This window comes from Globicephala melas, chromosome 10 (genome assembly GCF_963455315.2).
Source record: "Globicephala melas chromosome 10, mGloMel1.2, whole genome shotgun sequence".
NCBI lineage: Eukaryota > Metazoa > Chordata > Mammalia > Artiodactyla > Delphinidae > Globicephala > Globicephala melas.
Genome location: NC_083323.1, coordinates 64,261,764 through 64,276,343, shown reverse-complemented (window position 1 = coordinate 64,276,343; position 14,580 = coordinate 64,261,764). Strand labels below are relative to the sequence as shown.

The window sequence follows — 14,580 nt, the reverse complement described above, 5'->3', positions numbered from 1 at the left end:
CCCAGAAGACCTCAGCACCCTACAGAGCCCATCCCTCCCTTTCTTATTCCTCCAGTCCATGCCGAGGCGGCCCGACAGAGGAAGGAAACAAATGTTTCTTGTTGCCCAAGTGCCGAGCACCCTGCTGGAGGACCGTTTCTGTGATCCGCTGCCTGAGCCCCGAGGAGGTCGCTGCTCCCCTCTCCAGCCTGGCACGAACTTCAGCTTTCTCTCAGACCTCAGGGTCCCCTTAGTGCCCCAGCCTCAAGGCACGACAGCCCAGATCTCGGTCGCCAAGTTCGCCCAGACTCTAGTGCTTGCACACGGGCACTCAGACCCGGTACCCCCGACGCCCCCACCCCGCGCCTAATCCCGATACTGGGGCCCCCTCTCCTCGCCGGTCCCGGGTCCGCACCTGGTACTGCGTGTGGGCACGCTGCTCCGCGCTCCCGGCGCCTGGGGATCGGCGGCTGCCTTTTGACAAGCAGAGACAGCCCAGCTCCTGGCCCCGCCCCTCGCAAGGCCCCGCCCCGCCCCGCCCCTGGGCCCCGCCCACAGATCTAGTCCTCTCTTGCCCAACGCTCCAACTGCGCTGCAACCATCTTGACTTAGAATCAACCACTGCACTGTCTCCTGGGAGACTCTGCCCAGTCCTCCAAGGCTGCCGTCCACGGGGCAAGGCAAACTCTGCCCTCCGTGCGTGAGAGCTTTCGATGGTTATGTGTGTGCAGATCCACGGTTTTGCCTGCGATAATCCGTGATGCCTCCCCTCTCCCCCCACCGCAGTGGTTCTACCCAGCCTGCTGCGGACGCCTCTTCCAGGTGCGTCACCCCCACCTGGGCTGACCCGGCCAGGACTTCTCCGTCGTCTGCGGGGCTCTGTGGTGGGGGTGGAGAGGAGCTGCGGCGGGCACCAAAGGTTCTCTGAGCGCTCTTGGAGAATCCCAGTGCAGCCCGCCGTCGTGTTACTCCTGCAGAGCGTCAGGGAGCTCAGCCCGATCCCACACGCTGGTATAAAAGAGCGAACGAAAACGGGGCCGAAGAGGAGGCTGGGTTTGCATTGTCACCCCTACTCGATGTCCCCTCGGGCGCGACCACGGCCGACCACGTTCTCGGCCCGTCGCGAACCTCATCCAAACAAGCTTAGTCTCAGCTTCCCTGGGCCCTGGACCCCAGCCCCACACACCCATCCATCCCATCCGACATTGGTGTGAAGGGATGGAAGGAGGTAAAAAGTACATCTGAGAGGCATGGACATATATACACTACCAAACGTAAGGTAGATAGCTAGTGGGAAGCAGCCGCATAGCACAGGGAGATCAGCTCGGTAATTTGTGACCGCCTGGAGGGGTGGGATAGGGAGGGTGGGAGGGAGGGAGACGCCAGCGGGAAGAGATATGGGAACATAGGTATATATATAACTGATTCATTTTGCTGTGAAGCTGAAACTAACATACCATTGTAAAGCAATTATACCCCAATAAAGATGTTAAAATGAAAAAAATAAAAGTACATCTGAGACCTGGGATTGTAGGTGGATGTGGAAAATTCGCCATAGAAAATCTTGGCTAAAAATTACTCCGTTTCCTTGGCTATGTGCTAGACACCACTCTAGATGCTAGAGGAGAGCCGAAAAAGATGTGGTTCCCTCCTTCGAGCTCACTGTCCAGTGGGAGAATATAGAAATCAATAGTAATTACAATGTAATGTTCTATAATAGATATGCCCAGGAAGTCATCCAGCCGTTGGTGACCCCCTTTAGGCAGGGAAGATGTTGTCATTCACCTTTTACAGAGGAGGAGACCATGGCTCAGAGGGACAAGCTGAGCTGGTGGGGAAATGAGGTATAGAGAGGTTGATTTGCCCAACGTTACATACCTATTCAATGAAGGGTAGTACGACAGCTCAGCAAATGATAGCTTCTGATCCATTTCTGAAACAGTTATGCGAGACTGTATGATAACCAGCCCCTCTCAAACTCTCAATAACTGGATCAAGAGAAATGGACTGAGGCTAAACAGAAAAAAGGACCTTCAAACCGTGAAGTTTGTTAAGCACCGTAACAGTTCATTAAGGGAGTATCATGGACACTTTCTCTCTGGACAGGTTAAAAAAAAAAATAGAAGAGACACAGATTGTTTGATTGACCTTGGGAATGGGCTATCCATTCTGAGAAACAGATGAAAGGAAGTGCCCCTTTGGAGGTCCTGCCAGTCTGATGGATGGATTAGCTGCTTGTAATGAAAGTAAAAGAAAGAATCCCCTTGCCCAGAGCATCATGGGAAAGCTAGCAGTGAATCTCGTGGGCAGGAAAGTGTCAGAGGAAATCTCTAACAACCAACACTTTGGGGACATCCTCAGAAAGTTCCATGAGCCTCTAGAAGAGGTTGATCACTCAGAAGTCACTTTCGTAATGCTTAATTGGCCAGACAGGTGAACCTGGCATCTTGAAAATAAACCTTATCAAAATGTGGTAGAAGATGAGTCCTAAGTGTTCCACAGTAATTGGCAGTGTCTTTTCACAGCTCTTCGTTTGATCTTCATCATGACCTTTTGAGTCAGGCCAGCTAGAAAGTACTCTCCCTGTTGTATAACTGATGTGAGGAGTTGCCAAAGCTCTTATAGCCGGTGAGTGACAGAGCCACTTGAACTCAGATCTCTCTGCACTTTCCACTGTTCCATGCTTTCCACCTGTTTCACCAATCTAGATAACCCAGCCTTGGAGAACTCAGGTTCTGAGTCTGACAGATTTGCAGGATTATGGATGTGATCACAGTGCCCAGCATATGCACTCATCAGCCCATCTCTCTATCCCTAACCAACTTCTTTTTATCCTCCCCCAATACCTGAACTGCTCCCTCCCACCTGTCCCTCCAGACCCTGTCCTCTTCCAGGCTGCTCTCCAGGTAAAAATGTGCCCTTTGAGCCCTCTCTGGAGCACACCCATCTGTTTCTTTTTCCCTTTTTTAGGGCCGTTTTTTCTCCTTAAATATTTTATGGTTATAGGTATGGTAGGAATGAAGGAAAGACTCACTCAGCAAACTCCAGAACATCTGAGAGACACAGAGTCATGGATTCATAAAGACAGAAGCTACCAGGCCATCCCAGTTAGTTCTCTTGTTTTAGAGATTAAAAAAAATCAAGTCCAGAAAGGTGAACTTATTTATCTTTTCTAAGCCATGTTAGGGCTGTTCTCTCTGTTTATGTTCCGGATGGTGAAAATGGAATAAATAAATGGAAGAAGCTGTAAGCAATGAAAGCAACCCAAACAAAAGGGTCTTCCCAGGACAGTGTTTACCAAAATTTTAACTGCAACCCCTAGTAAGAAACAATTTTTTGTCATGATCTAGTATACCCATGCAGATATACATTTTATAAAACAAGAGATACCCTGCAATGTTTTCCATTATTTTTCCCTTCCTTCCTTCCTTCTTTCCTCCCTTCCTCCCTTCTTTTTGTCTTTCTGTCTTTCGGATCTTTTCGGATCCACCAAACTGATTTCACAGACCACCGTGGGTTGTGACCCAAAGTTTGAAAAAGTCCCTATTACTGTGAGATCCCTTCATTTAGAACCTGCAACATGAGATTCACAGAAAGGCCTTTGGGAGCCCAGCCTGGCTTGCACAGAGCACCCTCAGAAGCCCATGGGGGCTCCAAGGCTTTGGAGGATTCTACTTCCAAGGCCACATTGTCAGGATTAGGTCACTGAGGCAATGTGTATCTACCCAATGTTTGCCTTTATGGCCTTAACTCAGCTGTTATCCTACCATGCTCCTGCATTTTCTAGCATGGGGGCTTCTTTCAGCCTCAGGAAGGTTTATGGCATCTCAGAAATCCTAACTTCCCCAGAACAGGACAGCTGTGGGGGAGTAGTGTGCAATGTCACGAGAAGTGAGTGTCCAGAGACTCAGCTTGCCCTAGAAAGTGTAGCTCACCCCCGATTGTTCAATCCAAATGCATGTGGCTCCAGGGCTCCATTCCCAGTAGCCCAGCTCATGTCTCCATCCTCGGGGCTTTTGGCACTTGTCTTTCCCATCTGCTCCCACATCCTTGAGCCCTAGGCTGCCTGCCTGCTGGCCCGCACACAGCGTCTGCTGGCATGGTTAAGCAGAGCCTAGGGGCCGGACGAAGGAAGATGGAGGCTCCCACCTGCATCTCCAAGCAGAGGGAGCTCCAGAGCACTCCTAGGATCCCAGGTATTTGCTGGGCTCCCATCCAAACCCCAGCAGACAATGATGACTCTTCAAGCCCTGACATCAACTACAGAGACCAATGGAATAAACAAGAGGCTCAAGATTCTTTCCCACCTAGGGTCTGTGGCTGTAAGTTTTGCAACAATTATGATCACTCTAATAGGAAATGAAGTGCCCCTATCCCCTGGCCCTTGGGGAATTCTTATTTTGCTCCTCTAGGGAGGCATATCTTGGAGAGCCTAGTGAGGCAGGTGGGTGGAGAGGCTCTGAGGCGTTGGAGTAGGTATGCTGGGAGCAAGTGAGAGTGCCCTTAGTGTCACATCACTGCTGAAGAAGTCAGTAGGAAATGACTGACTGTTTTCTAAGGAAGCCCCCTTTACCCAGAGGAGAGTCTCCAACTAAGGCGATTATGCAAAGCTCTCCTTTTCTTCATACCAAGAAGCAGAAGCATCACAAGCCCCATCCTGGGCATGCCTGCTTCTTTCTCCAGAAGAACAGGAAGAACATTCCATAAGCAGCCCAGGAATGCATTAAACAACTCTTCCCTGGGGCCTTGACTCCAGAAAGAGGTGGCTCCTGACAGCTGTTTTCCTTTGCCTTTGGCCTCTGACCTGGGACGAACACTACTGAGCATGGACGCCCCTCTCTTTGTATTTGCCTCATCGTTCCATGTTGTTAGAGATGTCACCGTTGTTAAGCCTGGTGTTTCTGGTGTCCATCTCCACTTCCAGCAGAGTTTGCTCTGGACTAAATGATAGTGGTATTGTGCTGCTTTGTATCATCCACATGTCCTACAGCCAAGAAGTGGTCTCTAGACATTTCTGATTGTAAAACCTTATTGGCAAAAAAATTTTTGCCATCCCCATATATGAATATGACTTCAAAAGTTCTATCATTAACTCATATTTCAAGTCAAACTACACAGTTACGGTGTGATTCATCATCAACGTTAATGAATGTAAATTCGTATTTCAATTGATGTTCTTGATACTTTTTACTGACTTCCCTAACACTTCTTTGCACTCAGATACCTCACCCAACATACCTGACACGGAGACCATCTGATACGAGGACCAAGTGAGGGTTCGGTGTCAATCTGTATGTTAAACATACTAAAGCTTAATTTTTTCAAATTAAATAATTAATTAGTTTTTATCTTTGGCTGCGTTCGGTCTTTGTTGCTGTGCACGGGCTTTCTCTAGTTGCACCAAGCCGGGGCTACTCTTCATTGCGGTGCATGGGCTTCTCATTGTGGTGGCTTCTCTTTTTGCTGAGCACGGGCTCTAGGTGCGCGGTCTTCAGTAGGTGTGGCGCACGGGCTTAGTTGCTCTGCGGGATGTGGGATCTTCCTGGACCAGGGCTCAAACCCGTGTCCTCTGCATTGGCAGGCAGATTCTTAACCACTGCACCATGAGAGAAGTCCTAAAGCTTAATTTTTAAAAAAGAAAAAAAAAGAAAGGAAAAGGAAGTCTTTGATATTGTCCTCCCATACCCAGTGGATCGTGTAACATATCCTCCCTCGGAGATCTCTGCTCTAGAGAACAGAGAAACAGGATTTGGACCCAGAGTGTTCAGCAAGTTTAGGTGACCCATTCAAGTTTATAATTGGTGAGTTGCAAAGCAGGGACTAGAGGCCAAGTCTCCTTCCTTGAAATCCAGGTCTTGCTCTTTCCACCACCCTGTGCCTCCTCTTCCCTCTGCTTTGTGGAGAAATGGAAGCACTTTGTGTGTGGGGGGAGGGGGGTGGGCAGGGAGAGTCTCTTGAAGGCAGGGGAGCTAAATTCTTTGATCTGATTGGCTTATTTAAGCAGAGTCTGAGGCAAGATACAGATGGAATTGACTGTGGTGTGTGTCTGGAACCACAGCTGCCAATAGTCTGATGCCACATGTCCCCAACCAGATTAAACCAGAGAGGCAAACAAGACAGGCTCTTCCAACAGTGGCTACCAGGGTTGGGAGAAAGGGTCTGGTGGCCACTTGTGGGTAACTAGAAGTAGGAGAATAGACCTTAAATTCTTAGCTTGGGCACCACCAAGGACCTTCCTTCCACCCACATTCTCGAGGAGAGGTGTCGCTCAGTTGGGGTTTCTGGAACCTGGGAAGAAGGGGTTGCCTGACCTCTGAGCACCAGCTGCCAAGCCCAGAAAGAATGTGGAGAAGAGGCCTGAACCATCAGGGGTTTCCATCTCTTTACCCTTTAACCCTCCTTTATCCCACCCATCTTCTCAGTCCAGACAAATCAGTTACTCCTCCCTAGATCATTCTTTCCTGCCCTCCCTCTGCTCCCCAGTTTACTTCACATATCTCACATGCCTCTGTACCTTATTCATCACCAGATTCCTCATCTGTCAAGAGATGGGGAGTTTGAGGGCCATCAAGGGCTGATGATCAGTGAGTCTATGACTTGGACCTGCCCAGAAAGGAGAATAATATCTCAGTTGCCAACACTCCCCCACATTCTCCCTGCCTTTCCTTCTAGTGAAACCCAAAATATGGGTGAGGATGAGTTGAGAGAGAACATTTAGGCAAGTAGTCCAGGTGCCCAGGCATGAAAACGCCAGCTGTAGGCTCCTCACAGGGTTGGGATGGAGTTCCCGAGCAGGATGCTAGACCCAGAACAATGAATTATAGCAACTGAGTCTTTGTTCTGTGTCCTTGAAGTAATCTTGGTATCCCAGTTCCCTGTCCTCTTCTCTTCCCAAGAACCTTATGCTTGATCTTGACAGGAATTAGAAGTGAATTCCAAAGGCAAATACCAAAATCTCCACTGTAGCTTCCTAGAGATGATCAAAGTAATTCAACCACTTCTGCCATGTTGGGAGCTGGAACTCTAGAGAAACACATGTCTCTACATTACTTTCACTCTCCCATCTTCTCTCCCATTCCATGAGGCTTAAACTGTGGACTGATACCATATACCCTGTCAGTTGTGACAATGCAATCTAGCCTGATAGAGAGGCTAATCTGGTGCCTACAGCTGGTTTACTTCCTTGTCAAACCCCTGAATGTGAGGAGATACAATTCCTGCTTTGTGATTAATAATAGTCTCCCCTCTAATCACTTGTTATCTTACTGCCTTATACTATACATTGACATTTGATCTGCAGCAATTAAGGATTTATTGCCATGTTTCTTTCTCCCAAATAGCATACACCCTTTAAGTAGAGGGCACTTGAGGACGAGTGGTGTTGGAACCAGAACAATTGACAAAGAATTGTATGTGTCAAGGTTGCATTACCTCTGTCTCAACCTCAGTCTAAAAAAGATGTTTCGTTTCTAATAGTACAATGGATTAGATACCTTGAATGACCCTTTCAGTTGAAATAAAAATTTTAAAGACAACCATTTAAATTAAACAACATTTAATCTTAAATGTATCACCAAGCTAGCACAAAAGAAAGAAATCTGCAGAACTCAAAATGAAGTGAAAATAGGAACACAGGTTGGAAAGCAAGGACCAAAGCTGGTCTTCACCCTGAGAGAGTCTTGGGAGCCTTGAGATTTTACTTTGATGGTTTCACAGGTCATGGGACAAGAGGTTTGGCCAAAGGATTATCCTGCATAAATTTGGGCTCTCAAAGGGTATACCCCAGAACTCTCTGTGTAAAGAGAATGAGAAATAAACATCCATATAGAAAGGAGCAGCAAGGAATTTGGCCTGTGTCATTCTGGATGGTAGGAAAAATAATAAATATTCCCTCAGAATTCACAACCACAAGCCAGTGCTCAGCTGGGTTTGCACTCCAAATTCATGTGCTATGTGATCAAAAAAAAAAAAAAAAAAAAAAACCCAAAACCAAAAACTCAAACAGAAAACTTAAAGTTATCCTAGGTTGGTACTATTCAGGTAACTTGCTGAATCAATTGTAATCCACTCTGTTCCACATCCTAGTACTCAAAGGCTTGCCACAGGTGAAATCTCAGGGAAAATTACAGCTTATGGGCCAAGTCACAAAACACACATGGAAATAAAGCACGTTGAGTGAAAATCAGCAGAAATAGACCGACAAAGGCATTAGATATTTAAAGTTTTAGACACAGAATATAAGGTTTTTGTTTGTTTGTTTTAAAGAAACAAAAGAGAAGCTCAAAAAAGTGAGCAGGAAATAAGAGACTATAAATAACTAATCAGACTTGGAAAATAAGCAAAAAGAATTTCTGGATAAAAAATAATAAGAGTGTAATCTTAAAACTCAGTGGATAGATTTAATAGCTGATTAGATATGGCTGAGGAAAAAATTAGTAACCTGGAAGCTAGAGCTGAAAAAATGACCTAGAATGTAATCCACAAAGACAAGACATGGAGAATATGAAAGAGTAAAAGCCATAAAGGAGAGAGAAAATCGGACTGTGTCAAATTAGAGCTCTGGAATGAAATAGAAGGATAGGAAAGAGGTAATATTCAAAGACAATGGCTGAGATGTTCCCAGAACTTTAGAGAACTTCTGGAAGCTCAGTGAATGCCAAGAAGATAAATAAGAAAAAATTCACTTGTAGGAACACCATAGGAAACTAAACATCAAAGAAGAAAGAGAAGATTGTGAACATTGGCAAGGAGAATGATCACCGACAAAGGAATGGTGATTAGACTTATGGCTGACTTCTCAACAGCAAAAATGCGGATCAGAAGACAGGGATATAGCAGTATCTTCAAGGTGCTGAAAGACAATTACTATGGACATAGAATCCTATATCAATGCAACTATCTTTCAATAATGAGAGAAAACAAAAGTATTTTCCAGTAAAAATTGAGAGCATTTATAACCAACAGACCCTCACTTAAAGGAAATTCTCAAGGATTTATTTCAAGCAGAGGTAAATGATCTTAGATTGACCATCTGCAATACAAGAAGGAATGATGAGTAAAGAGATTGTTGAATACCTAGGTAAATCCCAACAAACAGTAACTGTTTAAAATAGTAATTATAACGTCTTATTTATGTGTAGTGGGGGAAGGCTAGTACTAAAAGAATCGATGATAAAAGCAGGTAGGTTGGGTAGGGATGATTAAGTTTAATGTGTTTTCAAGATCTTTGTATTGTTCAAGAGGGAGACACAGAAATTGATTCATTACACACTTTATTAAAGTAAGAATGAATATAAAGAAATAGCTAGGCTAATCATTAAAAAAATGATATTAAGTGGATAACTTCAAGTAAAGGGGAACAAAAGAAGTCAAGAAAAGTATAAAGAAATGAATATAAAAATCAAGATAAAGCACTTAGGAAGATAACTGGACTGAATGTCAATATTATGACATAGAAAAAATATATATATATGTGTCATCTTGGGCATGTTACTTAACTTCTTGTCTCATATGTAAAATGGGATAGTAGTAGTATTGTTGGGAAATTATGTGAGATAGTATATGTAATGTAGAGCACTTAGAATGGTCTATGGTTCAACCAAAAACTATATATGTGTTTGCTTCCTTCACGGTATTTTATTGTGTATATGCAATATAATTAATTTAGCTAGTTTCCCATTGATCAATGTATAGCATTTTCAATTCCTCTGCTATTCCAGTGTTGTTGTCAATATCCTTACATATCCATAAAAAAAAGATAAAGCACTTAATAAGATGGTAGCAATAAATCAAAATATGTCAATAATCCCAGAGTTGTAATTAAGTAAATGTTCCAGTGAAGGATGAAGCTAAATCAGATTTTTAGAATTCCAGATATAAGCTGTTAAGAGTCAATTCATCAGGAAGCTAAAATAATTCTAAATTTGTATGTGTTAATAACATAGCCCCAAAAATATAGAACAAGAAGACAAGATGATAAGAAAATGATAAGCCCACTATCAGAGTGGGAAATTTTTACTACCTCTGTCAGGAATTGATAGATTAAGGAAACAAAAAATCAGTGAGGATGGAGAAGATGGTTTGCAAGCTTGATCTAATATGCATTGAAGGAACATTGCACGCACAGTTAGAGAATAAATATTCTTTTCAAACGTTTCAAGGAATGTTTATGGAAAATGGACACCTAGTATGCCATAAATCCAGCCCCAACCATTTTAAAGGATGACTTTCAAACAGATTGTATTCTTGGACCATAATTCAATTAAAATAGAATTAATATCAAGTAGGATAGGCTAGATTATGGTGTGGTAACAACATCAAAACTTGTGTAGCTTGACACTGTGATGTTTATTTTTTGCTCAAGGTGTTGAGAGCCCTCCAGAGCAACTGTCCACTATGTGTGACTTTGTGTTCCAGACTGCTCTGACCTAGTGGCACCTGTATCTCAACATGTATTTCCCCAATCCCTGAAGAAAGGGAAAGAGCATGGAAAATTGCATACTGCTTTCTTAAATGCTTCCACTCGCATTTCATTGAGCAAAGCAAGTCCCTTGGCTATGATGAACTCCCAGGGGTCTATGAAGTGTAATCTTCTCATAGGTCCAGGAGGGGAGGAAAACTGTAAATACTGACAACTAACATTTTAAAAACACACTTCTGAAGAATAAATTATAATGCAAAAGAGAAATTAGTAAGAATTTAATAATAACCATACTATGTATCCAAACTTATGGAAGTAGCTAAAATAGTACTTAAAGGAAAATATATAATACTAACATTTACTTAGGATTTCCTGTGTGGCAGGCATTGGTTTATGAGCTCTACATATTTCACTCATTTAATTCTCATAACAACCCTTGAGGCAGGCGTAAACGGGGAAATTGAAGCACGGAAAAGTGAACGAAGCCACACAGCTAGCAAGTGGCAGAGCCAGGATTTGAACTCAGCCGGTGTGGCTTCCAAGTCCATATGTTATAGTTGCAAATGCTTACATTAGAAAAATTTCAAAGCTTAGAATTAATGTGCTAAGAATTTTGTTTAAGAAGTTAGGGAGGAACAAAAGCAAAATGGCCCCAGAAAAGTGTAAGAAAAAAAAAATGAACAGGGTCCAAATTAAGTTGAAAAAGATACATTATAGGGAAAAAAAGTCAACAAGTTAAAAGTTAGTTCTTTGAAACAACTTTGAAACAGTATAGACAAACCTATGGCAAGATTAATCAAGACGAAATGAAAGAAGTTGAAAAGAAACAATATTAGCAGTTGAAAAGGGGATCTAACTAGAGATGCTGTGGAAATTAAATAGTTGAGAAAATATTAAAAACAAATTTATGCCAATAAATTTGAAGTTTTCAAGGAAGTGGATAAACTCCTAGAACAATACAATTTGCTAAACTGACTAAAGAAGAAATAGAAACCTGAATAGTTGTATAAGCATTAGAGAAAAAGAATTGAACTGGCAGTTAAAACTGTTCCCTCAGGGCTTCCCTGGTGGCGCAGTGGTTGAGAGTCCGCCTGCCGATGCAGGGGACGCGGGTTCGTGCCCCGGTCCGGGAGCATCCCACATGCCGCGGAGCGGCTGGGCCCGTGAGCCATGGCCGCTGAGCCTGCGCGGCCGAAGCCTGTGCTCCGCGGCGGGAGAGGCCACGGCAGTGAGAGGCCCGCGTACTGCAAAAAAAAAAAAAACTGTTCCCTCAAAGAAAACACCAGGCCACACAACCTAATTACAGGTAGTTGTTGTGGCCTGGGTTCCTCCAGAAAGCAAAGCCAGAGTCAAGGATTTGGGTGTAGATGGTTTATTTTGGAAAGTGAAATGTTTTATTTTGGAAATGGAGAACCAGGAAAAATGAAACAGGGAAGGAGGAACAGCCAACACAAGGGAGTCACTACTATGGGCAACTAAGGCTCAATCTTGCTGCATGGAATGTACCTTAGAATTGTTTGCCCAAGGGATGGAAGGGGAAAGCCACCAGTTTCCATCCTCCATTGGTCAAGGGTTGCCCCGTAGGTTATTCACTTTCTTGAACTTCCAGATTTGCAAACCCTCAGGTGCTAGGGGTTTTTCCAGGCTCCCCTCAACATCCACAGTGGAGAAGCCATAGGACAGAAAGTGAGAGATTGGTGGGGTAGCTGAGGCAAGATTCTGTCACTTTACACCTGTATCAACCTGGTTATCGCTGCCATAGCTGGAGGGCAAAAAGGGTGTGAGGTGGGCACAAGAGGTGGTACATGTAGGAAGTTCTAGAAAACATTCAAGAAAAGACATTCCTTAACTCATTTTATGAGACTAGTATAACTTTGATTCTAAAACCAGATAATAACAGTATAAGGAAAATTACAAGCTAATCTCACCCATAAACACAGACAGAAAAATCTTAGACAAAATGTTAGCAAACCAAATCCAGCAATGTGTGAAACACTAAGAGATTAAAGAGGGGAAAGAGCCACGTGACTATCTAAACAGATGCCCCCCCAAAAGTGTTCAATAAAATGTAACATTCATTCTTGATTTTTTTAAAAAAATTTGCAAGCCTGGTAGAGATGGGAACTTCCTTAACCTGATAAAACATATGTAAAACAGTATACTTAATAATGACACTTTGAAATATTTCTGTTAAGATCTAGAACAAGATGAGAATGCCCATTATTACTGGTTCTATTCAACATCATACTGGAAGTCTGAGACAGTTGATATAAGTCAAGAAATAGAAATGAAGTCAAGAAATAAAAGTGAAAGCTTTGAGGGTTAGAAAGGAAAAAGCTAAACTGTCATTATTTGTAGTTGATGTGATTATCTGTTTGGAAAACCCGAGATCGTTTACAAACGAATTCTAGAATTAATAGCAATTCAGGACAATTGCTGAATACGAAATATGTAAAAGCAATTGCATTTCTATATACCATGAACTATCTGATGGAAAATTTAAAAGCGTGAAAAGAAGCACCTTACAATAATAGCAAAAATATAAAGTTCCTAGGAATAAAATCTAACAAAAGGCGTTCAAGTTCTTCAAGGAGAAAAATATAAATCTCTATAGAAATATATTAGAGAAGATCAAGTAAATGAAGAAATACAGCATGTTCTTGGCTAAGGCGACTCAATATAATAAAGCTGTCGATTATTTACAAATGGAATTATGAATTCAATGCAATTCCAATAAAAACCCCAACAGAGCTTTTCTTGGAACTGGGTAAGCTAGTTCTAAAGTTTATTTGGAAAATCAAGAGCCAAATGCAGGCCAAATTGTCCTGATAAAAAAAAGAACAAGGTGGGATGCTCACTCTACCCAACATCATCATAATACAAAACTCTAATAATTAATATTGTGTGTTATCAGTGCAGAGAAAGACAACTAGATCAGTGGCTCAGAATTGAGACCCACGTGTATGGAGACCTATTTGTAACAGAATGAGTATGGCATGTTAGTGGGGGAAAGGATGGACTATTGAATGGGCTGGAACAAACGGTTATCCATTTAGAAAAAGATTAAATTGGATCTCTACCTCAAACAGTACACTCAAACCCATTACAAGTTGATTCAAGCCTTAAATGGGAAAATGCAGACCTAGAAAACTCTTAGTAGGTAATATAGAAGACTACTAATAGGACTTTCACATTAAAAATGGATTTCTTTTATACTTTGGGTAATAATCCAATACTCCCTCATTTAGTGTGTTGTTAAAATTATTCCAGCTTTGGCCATGGGGAGCTCTGAAGGCTGCTGTGTCCCTTTAACATACCCCCATCATTCTGGGGGGTTTTGAGTACTTCCTTACTTTCTGGCACTATAAGATGCTCCAGGCTCATCCTGTATATTTCCTGCCCAGTTCTAGAATAAGCCATTTCTCTAAAAATCCCTGGTTCTTTTTATTGGTGAATGGTATTAGAAATTAAAATCTTGGCACTGGGTCTGCTCATAGCTATTGGGGTACTGTAGACCCTCTCAGCAGACAGAGTTAGGAAATATATGTATGTATACTATACATGTGTATACATACATCTATAATTATTTCTATATCTCTATTAAGCTAAACATGGGTTCATATTTTTTTTTGTTGTTTTTGTTTTTGTTTTTGTTTCTTGCGGTACGCGGGCCTCTCACTGTTGTGGCCTACTCCCGTTGCGGAGCACAGGCTCCGGACGCGCAGGCTCAGCGGCCATGGCTCACGGGCCCAGCCGCTCCGAGGCATGTGGGATCTTCCTGGACGGGGGCACGAATCCGTGTCCCCTGCATCGGCAGGCGGACTCTCAACCACTGCGCCACCAGGGAAGCCCCATGGGTTCATATTAATGTCTCCAACTCTCATCAAGAGCTACATGGTTCATTCCAGCCTTGTCCCCTTACTTATCTGTAACCTCTCCAATAGTGAGAAACTAAGCTTCTACTATTCATGTTCCATAAATAAATATCCATGATAAATAAATAAATGTTAATTAGTGATTGAATAAGTAAATAGAGGAGGATAGACCACTTTCCATACAGAAGAATTCTAAATACTTTATAGATACTCCCCCTTTAAGAAAATGAAGCATAACTCCCTACTTATTAAGTGTGGTATGTCCATTATGACTTCCTTCTAAAGAACACAGTATGGAAAGGGGTA

At 42.9% G+C, this 14,580-nt stretch overlaps 1 protein-coding gene across 1 annotated transcript in view; it reads right to left on the bottom strand.

Moving 5' to 3' along the window:
* The window catches only part of VDR (vitamin D receptor), a 54,444-nt gene extending 54,005 nt beyond the window's left edge, over nucleotides 1–439 (bottom strand). The window contains exon 1 of the mRNA XM_030835286.2: nucleotides 395–439. The gene's annotated coding sequence lies outside the window, so the exon portion shown is untranslated. The remainder of the gene's footprint in view (nucleotides 1–394) is intronic.
* Between the last annotated feature and the right edge of the window lie 14,141 nt (nucleotides 440–14,580).